Consider the following 13,970-nt stretch of genomic DNA (forward strand, 5'->3'; position numbering starts at 1 on the left):
TATATATATATATATATATATATATATATATATATATATATATATATATATATATATATATATATATATATATTATCCCTGGGGATAGGGGAGAAAGAATACTTCCCACGTATTCCCTGCGTGTCGTAGAAGGCGACTAAAAGGGGGGGGAGCGGGGGGCTGGAAATCCTCCCCTCTCAATTTTTTTTAATTTTCCAAAAGAAGGAACAGAGAAGGGGGCCAGGTGAGGATATTCCCTCAGTGGCCCAGTTCTCTGTTCTTAACGCTACCTCGCTAACGCGGGAAATGGCGAATAGTTTGAAAAAAAAAAAAAAAAAAAATATATATATATATATATATATATATATATATATATATATATATATATATATATATATATATATATATATACATATATATACATGGTGTACATGGGGTGTTCAGTGTTGTAAATGGAAATGGTGAAGAGCTTGTAGACTTATGTGCTGATAAAGGACTGGTAATTGGGAATACCTGGTTTAAAAAGCGAGATATACATAAGTATACGTATGTAAGTATGAGACATGGCCATAGAGCATTATTGGATTACGTGTTAATTGATAGGAGCGCGAAAGAGAGACTTTTGGATGTTAATGTGCTGAGAGGTGCAACTGGAGGAATATCTGATCATTATCTTGTGGAGGCGAAGGTGAAGATTTGTAGAGGTTTTCAGAAAAGAAGACAGAATGTTGGGGTGAAGAGAGTGGTGAGAGTAAGTGAGCTTGGGACGGAGACTTGTGTGAGGAAGCACCAGGAGAGACTGAGTGCAGAATGAAAAAAGGTGAGAATAAAGGAGGAAAGGGGAGTGGGGGAGGAATGGGATGTACTTAGGGGAGCAATGATGGCTTGCGGAAAAGATGCTTGTGGCATGAGAAGCGTGGGAGGTATGCAGATTAGAATGGGTAGTGAGTGGTGGGATGAAGAAGTCAGATTATCAGTGAAAGAGAAGAGAGAGTTATTTGGACGTTTTTTGCAGGGAAATAATGACTGGGAGATGCATAAAAGAAAGAGGCAGGAGGTCAAGAGAAAGGTGCAAGAGGCGAAAAAGAGGGCAAATGAGAGTTGGGGTGAGAGAGTATCATTAAATTTTAGGGAGAATAAAAAGATGTTCTGGAAGGAGGTAAATAAAGTGCGTAAGACAAGGCAACAAATGGGAACATCAGTGAAGGGGGCTAATGGGGAGGTGATAACAAGTAGTGGTGATGTGAGAAGGAGATGGAGTGGGTATTTTGTAGGTATGTTGAATATGTTTGAAGATAGAGTGGCAGATATAGGGTGTTTTGGTCGAGGTGGTGTGCAAAGTGAGAAGATTAGGGAGAATGATTTGTTAAACAGAGAAGAGGTAGTAAAAGCTCTATGGAAGATGTAGGCCAGCAAGGCAGCGGGTTTGGATGGTTTTTCAGTGGAATATATTAAAAAAGCGGGTGACTGTATTGTTGACTGGTTGGTAAGGTTATTTAATGTATGTATGACTCATGGTGAGGTGCCTGAGGATTTGCGGAATGCTTGCATAGTGCCATTGTACAAAGACAAAGGGGATGAAAGAGAGTGCTCAAATTACAGAGGTATAAGTTTGTTGGGTATTTCTGGGAAATTAAATAGGAGGGTATTGATTGAGAGGGTGAAGGTATGTACAGAGCATCAGATTGGGGAAGAGCAGTGTGGTTTCAGAAGTGGTAGATCTAGGATGTGTGGATCAGGTGTTTCCTTTGAAGAATGTAAGTGAGAAATACTTAGAAAAGGAAATGGATTTCTATATAGCATTTATGGATCTGGAGAAGGCATATGATAGAGTTGATAGAGATGCTCTGTGGAAGGTATTAAGAATATATGGTGTGGGAGGAAAGTTGTTAGAAGCAGTGAAAAGTTTTTATCGAGGATGTAAGGCACGTGTACGAGCAGAAAGAGAGGAAAGTAATTGGTTCTCAGTGAATGTAGGTTTGCGGCAGGGGTGCGTGATGTCTCCATGGTTGTTTAATTTGTTTATGGATTGGGTTGTTAGGGAGGTGAATGCAAGAGTTTTGGAAAGACGGGCAAGTAAGCAGTCTTTTGTGGATGATAGAGCTTGGGAAGTGAGTCAGCTGTTCGCTTATGATGCAGCGTTGGTGGCTGATTCGGATGAGAAAATGCAGAAACTGGTGATTGAGTTTGGTAAAGTGTGTGAAAGAGGAAAGCTGAGAGTAAACGTGAATAAGAGCAAGGTTATCAGGTACAGTAGGGTTGAGGGACAAGTCAATTGGGAGGTAAGTTTGAATGGAGAAAAACTGGAGGAAGTGCAGTGTTTTAGATATCTGGGAGTGGATCTGGCAGCGAATGGAACCATGGAAGGGGAAGTGTATCATAAGGTGGGGAGGGGGCGAAAGTTCTAGAAGCGTTGAAAAATGTCTGGAAGTCGAGCAAGTTATCTTGGAAAGCAAAAATGGGTATGTTTCAAGGAATAGTGGTTCCAACAATGTTATATGGTTGCGAGGCGTGGGCTATAGATAGATATGTGCGGAGGACGGTGGATGTGCTGGAAATGAGATATTTAAGGACAATATGTGGTGTGAGGTGGTTTGATCGAGTAAGTAGGAGAGATGGCCAGAGAGCGTTATTGGATTACGTGTTAATTGACAGGCGCGCGAAAGAGAGACTTTTGGATGTTAATGTGCTGAGAGGTGCAACTGGAGGGATGTCTGATCATTATCTTGTGGAGGCTAAGGTGAAGGTTTGTATGGGATTTCAGAAAGAAGAGTGAATGTTGGGGTGAAGAGGGTGGTGAGAGTAAGTGAGCTTGGGAAGGAGACTTGTGTGAGGAAGTACCAGGAGAGACTGAGTACAGAATGGAAAAAGGTGAGAACAAAGAAGGTAAGGGTAGTGGGGGAGGAATGGTATGTATTTAGGGAATCAGTGATGAATTGCGCAAAAGATGCTTGTGGCATGAGAAGAGTGGGAGGTGGGTTGATTAGAAAGGGTAGTGAGTGGTGGGATGAAGAAGTAAGATTATTAGTGAAAGAGAAGAGAGAGTCTTCTGGACGATTTTTGCAGGGAAAAAATGCAATTGAGTGGGAGATGTATAAAAGAGAGAGACAGGAGGTCAAGAGAATATATATATATATATATATATATATATATATATATATATATATATATATATATATATATATATATATATATATATATATATATATATATATATATATATATATATTGGAAAGGATCACAATATGTTTTGGACAATCACATGTTTACCAAATGGCGTCCTAGCTTCGTCTCTCCGATGTTTATCATCTGACTGTTATATTTCTCTCTTGTGTCTCACCTGATGATGTGATTATTACACGAAAGTGCACTTGGGAACTTTTCGTGTTTCATTTTCCCCGTAGACTCATAGGAATATATATACATATATATATATGTATATATATATATATATATATATATATATATATATATATATATATATATATATATATTTTTTTTTTTTTTATTATACTTTGTCGCTGTCTCCCGCGTTTGCGAGGTAGCGCAAGGAAACAGACGAAAGAAATGGCCCAACCCCCCCCCCATACACATGTATATACATACGTCCACACACGCAAATATACACACCTACACAGCTTTCCATGGTTTACCCCAGACGCTTCACATGCCTTGATTCAATCCACTGACATCACACACCCCTGCCGCAAACCTACATTCACTGAGAACCAATCACTTTCCTCTCTTCCTACACGTACACATGCCTTACATCCTCGATAAAAACTTTTCACTGCTTCTAACAACTTTCCTCCCACACCATATATTCTTAATATCTTCCACAGAGCATCTCTATCACCCATATATATATATATATATATATATATATATATATATATATATATATATATATATATATATATATATATATATAATTTTCCAAGAGAGGGAACAGAGAAGGGGGCCAGGTGAGGATATTCCCTCAAAGGCCAAATCTCTGTTCTTAACGCTACCTCGCTAACGCGGAAAATGGCGAATAGTTTGAAAGAAAAGAAAAGAAAAGAATATATATATATATATATATATATATATATATATATATATATATATATATATATATATATATATATATATAATATATAATATAAAATATATATATACATTAGTCTGAGCCAGGTACCTATCTTATCGACCAACCCCTCAGGGTGGATGAACAGCTGGGTTGACTACGTTCTAACTGACGTAAGCAGGGCTCGATTCTATGTGCTCGACCCTGGGCGGCCCGTGAATGCGTCACAGTCAGGAACGTTAACCGTTACACCACGGGAATCCATAATGTGCCTTTTGCTATTGTCAGTGTGTGATCAGTCAGGGAAGGACAGTGGGTAATCAGTCAGGGGAGGACAGTGGGTGATCAGTCAGGGAAGTACAGTGGGTGGTCAGTCAGGGAAGTACAGTGGGTGAACAGTCAGGGGAGGACAGTGGATAATCAGTCAGGGGAGGACAGTGGGTGATCAGTCAGGGGAGGACAGTGGGTGATCAGTCAGGGAAGGACAGTGGGTGATCAGTCAGTGAAGGACAGTGGGTGATCAGTCAGGGGAGGACAGTGGGTGATCAGTCAGGGGAGGACAGTGGGTGATCAGTCAGGGGAGGACAGTGGGTGATCAGTCAGGGGAGGACAGTGGGTGATCAGTCAGGGGAGGACAGTGGGTGATCAGTCAGGGGAGGACAGTGGGTGATCAGTCAGGGGAGGACAGTGGGTGATCAGTCAGGGGAGGACAGTGGGTGATCAGTCAGGGAAGGACAGTGGGTGATCAGTCAGGGGAGGACAGTGGGTGATCAGTCAGGGAAGGACAGTGGGTGATCAGTCAGGGGAGGACAGTGGGTGATCAGTCAGGGGAGGACAGTGGGTGATCAGTCAGGGGAGGACAGTGGGTGATCAGTCAGGGAAGGACAGTGGGTGATCAGTCAGGGGAGGACAGTGGGTGATCAGTCAGGGGAGGACAGTGGGTGATCAGTCAGGGGAGGACAGTGGGTGATCAGTCAGGGAGGACAGTGGGTGATCAGTCAGGGAAGGACAGTGGGTGATCAGTCAGGGAAGGACAGTGGGTGATCAGTCAGGGAAGTACAGTGGGTGATCAGTCAGGGGAGGACAGTGGGTGATCAGTCAGGGGAGGACAGTGGGTGATCAGTCAGGGGAGGACAGTGGGTGATCAGTCAGGGAAGGACAGTGGGTGATCAGTCAGGGGAGGACAGTGGGTGATCAGTCAGGGGAGGACAGTGGGTGATCAGTCAGGGGAGGACAGTGGGTGATCAGTCAGGGGAGGACAGTGGGTGATCAGTCAGGGGAGGACAGTGGGTGAATCAGTCAGGGGAGGACAGTGGGTGATCAGTCAGGGGAGGACAGTGGGTGATCAGTCAGGGGAGGACAGTGGGTGATCAGTCAGGGGAGGACAGTGGGTGATCAGTCAGGGGAGGACAGTGGGTGATCAGTCAGGGGAGGACAGTGGGTGATCAGTCAGGGAAGGACAGTGGGTGATCAGTCAGGGGAGGACAGTGGGTGATCAGTCAGGGGAGGACAGTGGGTGATCAGTCAGGGGAGGACAGTGGGTGATCAGTCAGGGGAGGACAGTGGGTGATCAGTCAGGGGAGGACAGTGGGTGATCAGTCAGGGGAGGACAGTGGGTGGTCAGTCAGGGAAGGACAGTGGGTGATCAGTCAGGGAAGGACAGTGGGTGATCTGTCATGGGAGGACAGTGGGTGGTCAGTCACGTAAGTACCGTGGGTGGTCAGTCAGGGAAGGACAGTGGGTGGTCAGTCAGGGAAGGACAGTGGGTGGTCAGTCAGGGAAGGACAGTGGGTGATCAGTCAGGGAGGACAGTGGGTGGTCAGTCAGGGAAGTACAGTGGGTGGTCAGTCAGGGAAGGACAGTGGGTGATCAGTCAGGGAAGGACAGTGGGTGGTCAGTCAGGGAAGGACAGTGGGTGGTCAGTCAGGGAAGGACAGTGGGTGGTCAGTCAGGGAAGTACAGTGGGTGGTCAGTCAGGGAAGGACAGTGGGTGGTCAGTCAGGGAAGGACAGTGGGTGGTCAGTCAGGGAAGGACAGTGGGTGGTCAGTCAGGGAAGGACAGTGGGTGGTCAGTCAGGGAAGGACAGTGGGTGGTCAGTCAGGGAAGGACAGTGGGTGGTCAGTCAGGGAAGGACAGTGGGTGGTCAGTCAGGGAAGGACAGTGGGTGGTCAGTCAGGGAAGGACAGTGGGTGGTCAGTCAGGGAAGGACAGTGGGTGGTCAGTCAGGGAAGGACAGTGGGTGGTCAGTCAGGGAAGGACAGTGGGTGGTCAGTCAGGGAAGGACAGTGGGTGGTCAGTCAGGGAAGGACAGTGGGTGGTCAGTCAGGGAAGGACAGTGGGTGGTCAGTCAGGGAAGGACAGTGGGTGGTCAGTCAGGGAAGGTCAGTGGGTGGTCAGTCAGGGAAGGTCAGTGGGTGATCAGTCAGGGAAGGACAGTGGGTGGTCAGTCAGGGAAGGACAGTGGGTGTCAGTCAGGGAAGGACAGTGGGTGGTCAGTCAGGGAAGGACAGTGGGTGGTCAGTCAGGGAAGGACAGTGGGTGGTCAGTCAGGGAAGGACAGTGGGTGATCAGTCAGGGAAGGACAGTGGGTGGTCAGTCAGGGAAGGACAGTGGGTGGTCAGTCAGGGAAGGACAGTGGGTGGTCAGTCAGGGAAGGACAGTGGGTGATCAGTCAGGGAAGGACAGTGGGTGGTCAGTCAGGGAAGGACAGTGGGTGGTCAGTCAGGGAAGGACAGTGGGTGATCAGTCAGGGAAGGACAGTGGGTGGTCAGTCAGGGAAGGACAGTGGGTGGTCAGTCAGGGAAGGACAGTGGGTGGTCAGTCAGGAAGGACAGTGGGTGGTCAGTCAGGGAAGGACAGTGGGTGGTCAGTCAGGGAAGGACAGTGGGTGGTCAGTCAGGAAGGACAGTGGGTGATCAGTCAGGGAAGGACAGTGGGTGGTCAGTCACGGAAGTACAGTGGGTGGTCAGTCAGGGAAGGACAGTGGGTGGTCAGTCAGGGAAGGACAGTGGGTGGTCAGTCAGGGAAGGACAGTGGGTGGTCAGTCAGGGAAGGACAGTGGGTGGTCAGTCAGGGAAGGACAGTGGGTGGTCAGTCAGGGAAGGACAGTGGGTGATCAGTCAGGGAAGGACAGTGGGTGGTCAGTCAGGGAAGGACAGTGGGTGGTCAGTCAGGGAAGGACAGTGGGTGGTCAGTCACGGAAGGACAGTGGGTGGTCAGTCAGGGAAGGACAGTGGGTGGTCAGTCAGGGAAGGACAGTGGGTGGTCAGTCAGGGAAGGACAGTGGGTGATCAGTCAGGGAAGGACAGTGGGTGGTCAGTCACGGAAGTACAGTGGGTGGTCAGTCAGGGAAGGACAGTGGGTGATCAGTCAGGGAAGGTCAGTGGGTGATCAGTCAGGGGAGGACAGTGGGTGATCAGTCAGGGAAGGACAGTGGGTGATCAGTCAGGGAAGGACAGTGGGTGGTCAGTCACGGAAGTACAGTGGGTGGTCAGTCAGGGCAGGACAGTGGGTGGTCAGTCAGGGAAGGACAGTGGGTGGTCAGTTAGGGAAGGACAGTGGGTGGTCAGTCAGGGAAGGACAGTGGGTGATCAGTCAGGGAAGGACAGTGGGTGATCAGTCAGGGAAGGACAGTGGGTGGTCAGTCAGGGAAGGACAGTGGGTGGTCACTCAGGGAAAGACAGTGGGTGATCAGTCAGGGAAGGACAGTGGGGTCAGGGAAGGACAGCGGGTGATCAGTCAGGGAATAACAGTGGGTGGTCAGTCAGGGAAGGACAGTGGGTGATCAGTCACGGAAGTACAGTGGGTGGTCAGTCACGGAAGTACAGTGGGTGGTCAGTCAGGGAAGGACAGTGGGTGATCAGTCAGGGACGGACAGTGGGTGGTCAGTCAGGGAAGGGCAAGGCTGTTGCTTTTATCTCGTGGTCTTTTACTCTTTTATGTTTTCTAGTAACTGATTATATCTGGCTTAAAAAAGAGAAGATTGAGAGTTGATCGAATAAAAGTATTCACAGTAATCAAAACCTTTGATAATCTTTATAGTTACTTAAGTCTTAATTCGTTTGATTTTACTCTTGGTGATGGATACAAGCTCGTCCACACACGTTTTACTTTGAATGAGGCTAAATACTTTTTTCTTAATCTTTTCTTAAGACATGGAAAGATTTACCAATGAGAGTGGTTGACACCAGTTTAAGAATAGTCTTGGTAAATAGCTTACTTTAAGTCCATCACTTCATTACTTGCGTCTCCATATTCACAGTGAGAATTCGAAGGTCATCTGTAGTCCTTGTAGGTCCACCACAGTGTGACTTTCTCATACCTTCCACCATCATAAACAGACTCGGAAACACCCCATGTTCTGTTGTTGTGTGAATTCCATTGTATTCCTTCTCTGTGAAGCGATGAACAATATATCAGAATGTTTCGTGCACTAGGCCGACCTCCCGCTAAGAAACAAGGAGAGAGTATCATAGATATCAAGATCTTCCACAAACAATAACATCTCAATAAATGATTTAAAAAAAAAACACGGGTTGGAACTCCCGTTCTGAGGACTATGAGAAGTAACTTAGTGTACAGTTCATCGTTTTCGTAGATCCAAGGATATTTACATCACATATGATGCAGACGTTGTCATAGTTATCAGGGAGGGTAGACATTGTCTGGCTCTGGAGCAACGCTGGGCATAAGATCTCGAAATGAATTATTCTGTGTTACGTGTGTGTCGAACGTGATGGTAAGTGTTCCTGACACTTTCCTTGTCAGAGGACAGTGGCTGGAGGGTCTCAGACCATGGTTCTCTCGGTGACAATTAGCAGATCTTCAGCCGATATGATTCAAGGAAAGATTCCGCTATTCGAGGTTTTCATGGGAACCCTTCCTTCATATGCTCAACAAAATCTATTTCTAAATGTTCAAAAATGAAGAAGAGATCTCCGAAACTATCCAAAGCAGGAAATATGCAGATAGTTTATATATTATGTCGACAAGATGAAAGATAAATGGCTTTTGTATCACATGAGATGAGATGAAATGTTTATCTATAATGATTAACGTGTTATCGTCATACACTCACACACTCAAGTTATCCATTTGAAGACAAAACATTAGACCAACTTACTGCCTTGTATTCCCACTCGTCTTCCTCCTCCTTCGTCGCCGGCTGCAGGTTCTCTGTCTCCCACGAGAACTTGAAGGTTCTCTTCGATCCAGTCGAGCTGTTGCTGCTTCCTCCGCTGCTGTTGCCGGCGCCGCCCCCCGTTGTCCCGTTCGTGGCAACAGGTCCTCTCACTCGGACATTCTTTCTTTTTCTCATGGGTTCCAGCAGCTCGAGGTCGTCCACGGCTTCCTTCGCTGCGTCGGAGGGTCGTCCCCCCACAAGTTCTTACCGACGATACCCAGTGAATCGAAGGTCTTCTCCAGTTCGTCGATGTCCTTATCAAGTGCCACGTCTTTCTCCTCGCTCTTTTTCTCTTCCTTTCTCCAGTTGAAGAGCCTGAAGCCCTTCTTATCCGCATCCTTTCTCGATGCATCTTTATTGTTTGTGTTCTTCTTATCGTGGATATTCTTTTCTTCGCTGTTGTCGTTGGCAAGTTCTTCCAATTTATCACCATCTTCTTTCTTCAACGGGAAAACGAATCTCGTCTTTTTCTTATGTTCTTCTTTCTTCTCTTCCGTTTCTACGCTGTCATGGTTGTCGATTCTACTGACGCTGGGTTCCGCGACCTCCGCCAGCGTCTTCGCAAGGGCATCGCTGTTATTGTTTCTGATTCTGACCTTCTTGGCTTCCTCAGAGGCCGTGTTCTCGTTATCCCATTGGTCGCTGGAGCTGGAGAACGTGTCTCTATCGTCACTGTTCTCTGGTTTGACGCCCTTGGCGCTTCCGGCTCCCATGGTGACTGGTCAAACTATTTTTGTGTTCCTCTATATGTTAATCTTCCTCTATCAATCATTATAGCAGATTTTGGCTTTTATTTGAATTGCTTTTGACAAACTTCTACATTGTTGGATGCAGGGAAGTTAATGGTAATATCTATTTCATTAAATTTAATCCTCTGCGTCAAGTTTATATTGCGGGAAACAATGTAATGTTTGTCCATTGCATTGTGAACGTCATCCATATTTGTACGTGAAATTCACAACTCGTATCCCGTAATTTCGGTGTTCGTAATTGCTAATTTCATAACATTTTCTCACAACCCACTAAGATATATACATCACAACATGTTTTCTTAAAACATCAGATGCGACATTGTCTTGAGTTTCCATAATCTTTTATTAAAAACTTTCATTTCGACTTATAATCTCGACTTGCCAGAGGTCACTCGGGTTTTACATCACAGTGGCTTGTGAACGCCTCATCCTCTCCCGCAAGACGAGCCGTAACCCATCGGTCATCATCACCAGCCGTAGCGCAGGTCAGATGTCTCTGCAGGCGTCCCTTGCGTGGCCCCAGTGGAGGAGGATGACCGGCATGTTCCTCGCCCGCTCTCAGAGGATCCCAAGACCTGTGTCAGAGCCTGGCATGTGTTCAGCACTGACCTCTGGGAAGATATTCTGATGACTTTCGCAGTTCAGAGGGTTGAGACCTCTTATTACGTCTCTCGTCATGTAGAGTCTGTAAGAAGAAAGATGAGATGACGAAACATGAAAGAATACTGAAATCTCTGTACACGTACAATGCTAAGGCTGTCTGGACATAACAAGATAATTGATGAAAATTACCAAAACTCGTGAAATTAGTGAAATTATTGAAATTCTGAAGCTGAATCAGTTTACATCCACCACACCAAAGCCAAGACTAAAAGAAAGAAGGACTTAAACGTAGAAAACGGTACATCCAGAGCTGATAAAGCTACATACTTATAAATAGTGTCAAGTATTCGTTATTCTACATTTATAAGTTAAATGAGGAAAGAAAAAAAGACTCCACGTCGTGACAGATCGTATTTGAATCTACGTTATTGTTTTCCAGTTTCATCTCCTTGACGACAGATGAAACCAAAACACTGACACAGTCCTGCCCATTGCCTGCCTCCTCTTTCACGACCTGACCCTTTTGTTCCTCCAGACTCCTCTAATGTAGTCACGCCCCTGGGTCTCCTCCTGGGTCAACCATCCCTCCTGGACCCTCTCCTGCCTCTCTCACAACACAGAACACCTGCTGTTCTTCCTTCACTACGTGGGGTCTATCTCTCCCCAGCTGATGCCGCTCTCTCATCCTCTGGTCCCCTTCATCCTCTTGCCTCCTCTTCCACCTCTTATCCTCACTTTCACCTCCCTTAGAGTCCAGGTACTTTAGCCTAGTATGGTGTCAGCCCGGAGGATAAATAATATAAAGCTGAAACTTTCAGGATATCTGTACTTCATCGAGATGTGCAACAAACCAAGAGCTTTCCAGAGTTTCACTTACGCAACGTAGGTAAAGCATTATGTTGCCCAGTAAGACCACCGTCTGAAGCTAGAGTAACACAACAACGGTTTTATGAAAGATCGAAAACGGTTGTAAGACTTGTATGACATTCTATTGCTTCAAAATATACACGAATCAAACACAGAAAATGTATTGCGTTCCTGACTATTTTGACGATAATCGACAAGTTGTCGGGCAAAAATAAGCAGGTACCATATATATAGTGTAACATCTCCACACTGCAGGAATACGGGTCAGACAGACAGTGTATAATGTAAGGAGCGACCGCTTCCTGGTGCTGGTCGGAACTGGTGGCTGGAACAATGTCTTTCAACACAAGAATATGTTCATTCTTTATCCCAGGACAAACAGCATAGCTGACAAAGATTTTCACATTGACGAGGTACAGCATGATACGATCCGAGGGTACATCACCTTTATATAGACAAGGGAAGAAGAAAGCATTCAAGCTTCTCTCGTCCACACACGATGACCTGATCAACGAAATTACTGTGTTCTGCGAAGAAACAGCTTGTTGGGCTGATGTGGTCCTTCCAGGAGAGAAAAATTCCTTTTAGCTTAGTGTGGAGAATCAAAAAATTCCATGTTATGATTTTCTTTCTTCAAATTTGTTAATAGCACAGATGAAACTTTCTGGAGAATTTGGAACAACTGGTTTTGACAAACTAGCACACACTACACCCTTACAAATATTCACTTACCAAGAATCTTTTAGTTCTCCCTTTAAGTGATATTTCTACACTACTTCCCTGGATGCTTAAATACTTTAATGTAAATGGAATGTAGCCTTCAGCAATGTCACTACTATAAAGGATATCTTCTTCAAAAACTCATCAGAAAATTCTGCGAACTATGTTTACAGAATACCTTGTAAAAGCTGTGATACGTTTTATGTTAGCCAGACTGGTAAAGATCTTTATGTTAGACTTAAGCAACATGAATACAATATAAAAACTGGACAAAAATCGGGTGCTTTGTTCAATCATGTTAAGAATGATGACCACTTTATTGAATGAAGTAGCGCTAAATCAGTTTTTAATTGTAAAACCTTTAACACGAGAAATATCATTGCATCTTCAATTATCAAATACACAAAGAATTGTAACATCAATATTAGTGAAGGTCTATACAAACTGGAAAGTTATATCGTAGGCAAAATTTGTAAACCGTTCCCTTTCTCGTCCACATAATGAAACCAGAAACACCACCATCCGGTAACACCTGTTTACCAATGACGTCTTAGTTACGTCTCTTCCTTGAATATCAGCTGAGTGTTCTACGTCTTCTGTCTCATTCTTGTATCTCTCCTCGATGTGATCATTACACGAAAGTGCACTTGGGAAGTTACCGTGTTTCATTATTCTCTTAATTCTATGCAATATATATATATATATATATATATATATATATATATATATATATATATATATATATATATATATATATATATATATATATATATATATATATATATATATATATATATATATATATATATATTTATCTATCTATTTATTTTGCTTTGTTGCTGCCTCCCGCGATGCGAGGTAGCGCAAGGAAACAGACGAAAGAATGGCCCAACCCGCCCACATACACATGTATATACATACATGTACACACACGCACAATATATATACCTATACATCTCAATGTACATATATATATACACACATAGACATATACATATATACACATATACATAATTCATACTGTCTACCTTTATTTGTTCCCATCGCCACCTCACCACACATGGAGTAACAATCCCCTCCCCCCTCATGTGTGCGAGGTAGCACTAGGAGAGACACCAAAGGCCCCATTCGTTTACACTCAGTCTCCAGCTGTCATGTAACAATGCACCAAAACCATAGCTCCCTTTCCACATCCAGGCCCCACACACTTTGCATGGTTTACCCCAGACGCTTCATGTGCCCTGGTTCAATCCACTGACAGCACGTCGACCCCGGTATACCACATCGTTCCAATTCACTCTATTCCTTGCACGCCTTTCACCCTCCTGCATGTTCAGGCCCCGATCACACAAAATCTTTTTCACTCCATCTTTCCACCTCCAATTTGGTCTCCCACTTCTCCTCGTTCCCTCCACCTCTGACACATATATCCTCTTGGTCAATCTTTCCCCACTCATTCTCTCCATGTGACAAAACCATTTCAAAACACCCTCTTCTGCTCTCTCAACCACACTCTTTTTATTTCCACACATCTCTCTCACCCTTACATTACTTACTCGATCAAACCACCTCACACCACATATTATCCTCAAACATCTCATTTCCAGCACATCCACCCTCCTGCGCACAACTCTATCCATAGCCCACTCCTCGCAACCATACAACATTGTTGGAACCACTATTCCTTCAAACATTCCCATTTTTGCTTTCCGAAACAATGTTCTCGACTTCCACACATTCTTCAAGGCTCCCAGAATATTCGCCCCCTCCCCCACCCTATGATTCAATTCCGCTTCCATG

The 13,970-nt window shown here is 44.9% G+C and overlaps 1 pseudogene; it reads right to left on the bottom strand.

Annotated features, from left to right (window-relative positions):
- LOC139756964 (uncharacterized) overlaps positions 1 to 13,970 on the bottom strand; it is a 139,556-nt pseudogene that overhangs the window by 33,127 nt on the left and 92,459 nt on the right.

Source organism: Panulirus ornatus, chromosome 24, assembly GCF_036320965.1.
Source record: "Panulirus ornatus isolate Po-2019 chromosome 24, ASM3632096v1, whole genome shotgun sequence".
Taxonomy (NCBI): domain Eukaryota; kingdom Metazoa; phylum Arthropoda; class Malacostraca; order Decapoda; family Palinuridae; genus Panulirus; species Panulirus ornatus.